Genomic DNA, 3,585 nt, shown 5'->3' on the forward strand with positions numbered 1-3,585 from the left:
GGAGAATCATCATGCCACCACCTCTCAGCAGAGGTGGAAGGGTGAAATTGCAAAGTGACAGATCACAATAGAGGTTTACTAGTTATTATACAATTCTCTTCTTTGTCCTTTTCTGCAAAAGTAATAAGGTAAAAATTAAGTATTTCATTCCCAGCCTCATTCTGTAAAGAGCAATGTTTAGAGGGCTTATTCCTTCACCCTCCCACTTCCCTGCTCCTTCTTGCATGATCAGAGAGCAACAATAACCAAAGTCCGAAGGTACAAACAGTTCAATATTTATTGGGGTGAACTTCCAGCAAGCTTAAATCCCAAGTTCCTTTCTCCTTATTTTCGATCGGAAATAGGCCTGAATATCTATATCCTAACAAGCAATATGAAGTGTAACCAATAGGAAACAAACTGGGGTAAAGGGGCTGTCTCAGTAATGATCCCCATCCCCATGCAGGAGTTTCAACCACGGCAGCAGAAAGAAAATTCAGCAAAAAGAAACGGGGGGGGGGGGGAAGACCTCAGGACCAGATTATATTTGCATACACACACCTAGGTGTTCAGCAGACAGAGCTACTGTTGCCAAAGTGATAAATTTTGGCTGGTTTGGGGATACAAATCACTTAGAATGCAGGGGTAATGAAATGTTGTTATCCTTACTGTATGAGTAAAGGGCAGCAGAACTGTGCTTAGCATGCCCTGATTGAGGGGGTCACCCTAACCTCAAACCCACTTGCTAAGTAGGGAGTAGGGATGTCACATCCCAGCGAAAGTTAGATGGTTATGGACAGATGTTCTTATTTAGTGGTGTGGGCTCTGCTTTGAAGGGTTCTAGATACTATTTGGTTCTCTTCTCTTTAGTGTTCAAAGGGAGAGTTGAGTAAACTCAATTAAAAGTTCTTGTTTCTGTTGAGTGATTATCAGAGCTGAAATCACTGATGAGCAGCTTTAAGTCTTCAACCTGGTGTGAAGACAGTGTGGCAATGGAAGACAAGAGGCAACAGTAGAGAGATTCCTCACTGTCCAGAGAAATCACTAAGAGCTGGGCTAAGTGGTAGAACCTCAGAATGGGGCATCACAGAAGTGGCAGTGAGTGGCAAGCAGCACTGACGACCGCAGCAGAGCTGTACAGCAGCAGAGATAACAGCAACAGAGGTGGTAGCACATAGCTAGTGATGGCAAAGTACAGTGCAAGCAGTCAGCTTGTTGCAGAGGCAGCAGCAGCAGCAGACATTGCTTGACACGCCCGCTCCTTTTCAGGGGTGGGAAGTGAATCTAGGTGAATGCACCTCTGAACTAACGGTCTTCGCTGACCAAGGACAGCCAACTGTGAGTAGGGTGCAGTTCAGGGAGAGGGGAGTGGTGTGTTAAAGGAACATCTATTTGTCAGACTTTCATGCTGCAAGATGGGAAACTGAGACAAAGGACACTGCCCCAATGCACTGTGAGGTGGGTGTTGTTTATGGTTACATGCTTTTGAATCATGGTTGTGGTGTTTTCCCAAAGTAATGCTGGCTTCTATTTCCCTTTTAACAAAAATTTTCTTGTGTTATACACAGACTCAGTGCTTCTGAGTGGGTAAGTATTGACTCTTAGAGGTGCCCAAGGGTGCTAATTAGTTTTATCAGATTATTGGATAGGGGCTTGAGATGGTTCTCTTTTGTATTGGTAAGAGGAACCCATAGACATTGAGCCCTAGCCCTTGTTGCTGCCAACTCCATCTGGCAGATATATCTATGGAAAAAAGTGAGGCAGATGGCAAACAATATACATTAGAGGTTATGAAGTGTAGAAAATTGATAAGGAAAGCTAAAGACATCCAGAAAAAAATCATGGCTGCAGAACTAAGGACAATAAGGAGAGGTTTTTGAGTATACCAGGAACAAAAGAAATCCCAATAATGGGACAGGCCCATTACTAGGTAAAAATGGTAAAATTGTCAATAAAATGATACAGTAAAGGCAGAAGTGTTTAATAAATATTTCTGTTCTATATTTGGAAGGAAGCCAACTGATGTATTCAGATTGCATGAGGATGATGAACTGTTTCCCCATCTATTAGTAACTAAGGGGGATGTTAAATCAGCATCTACTAGGGACAACTGCTCTAAAAGCATCAGGACCAGATAACAAGAGCCCTAAAAGAGTTGGCTGGTGAAATCTAGACAATATCAATAAAGCTCATGTTATATGGACAGATATAACTGACAGATTTCAAAAAGGAATGATCAGTGGGAATAATCTTTGAATGGAGGTGTTTCTATTGGAGTTCTACAAGGCAGATGACATTTTATATTTTTACCAAAGGTCTGGAAGTAAATATAAAATCACTGCTGATGAAATTGGCAGATGACACAGAGATTAGCAGAGTGGTAAATGAGGACAAGGCAGTCATCCAGATGGTCTGGATTTCTCGGTAAATTGAGCTCATTCAAACAGAAAGCATTTTAATACAGCAAAAGTTTAAGTCATATATCTAAGAAGAAAGAATGCAACCAAATAAGATCTCCTGGAAAAAAGTGGCTCTGAAAGGGATATAGGAATCATGAAATCCCAAAGCAATGTTGTGGCAAAAAGTTCCTTGGAGGGGAGTAATGAGTAGTACTAGGGAAGTGTATACTGGTAGACTTCATTGGTAAAACCACTACTAAAATACTGCTGTGAAGAAACTGGGAGATATCTGTATTAATTTTATGAAAGTTATCTCCATGGGTTTGGTGGTTGGTGTACTGCAGGCTAAAATGTAACAGAGGGTATGTCTATACTACAAAGTTAAGTCAACTTAAGGTAAGTTGACATCCAGCCGCCGCAGTAATTAAGTTGGTTGTGTGTGTGTCCTCACTAGCAACACTTGTATTGATACACAAAGAAGTGCACTATGGGTAGCTATCCCACAGTGCAACTAGCCACAGGGGGTTTTGGGAAGAGCTTACAGTGCCTCATGGGACCAAAACATTGATGCGGGGGGAAGGGGAACATGGCTTTGGCTTCCCATGATGCAGTTTCCTACCTCCCTCCTTACCCTGATATCAATGGCACTTTCTCATGCCTTTTTTTCCGAAAGCCTGGCTTAGCCATGTGCATGTCATACCCCAAGAAGCATGGACCTCATTCAGCTGTGCACTGTTGTGAGCATTAGAAACACCTTTTGCCTTATCCTGCAGTATTTCCACAGCTGAGAAAGGCATGCAAGCAGCCCTGCTGCAAGCCATAGGATGAAAAAATTCCTGGTTGCTGCTGGCAGTCGTGCAGCAGCTGAAAAGGGTGGAGCGCCATTTCTGATCCTGGGAAACAAGCACAGAGTGATGGTATTGCATTGTTATGCAGCTATGGGATGACGAGCAGTGGCTACAGAACTTTTGAATCCATAAGTCCGCTTTCCAGGAACTTAGTGCAGAGCTTTCCCCAGCCCTGAAGTGCAGCAACACTAACATGAGACCTGCTCTGACTATGGAGAAGCAAGTGGTGATTGCTCTGTGGAAGTTTGCAATGCCAGACTGCTACCAGTCAGTGGGAATCAATTCAGAGTTGGTAAATCCACCATGGGATCTGTTGTGATCCAAGTATGCAGGGGCATTAATCGACTTCTGCTAAGAAG

This window comes from Malaclemys terrapin, chromosome 1 (genome assembly GCF_027887155.1).
Source record: "Malaclemys terrapin pileata isolate rMalTer1 chromosome 1, rMalTer1.hap1, whole genome shotgun sequence".
Lineage (NCBI taxonomy): Eukaryota > Metazoa > Chordata > Testudines > Emydidae > Malaclemys > Malaclemys terrapin.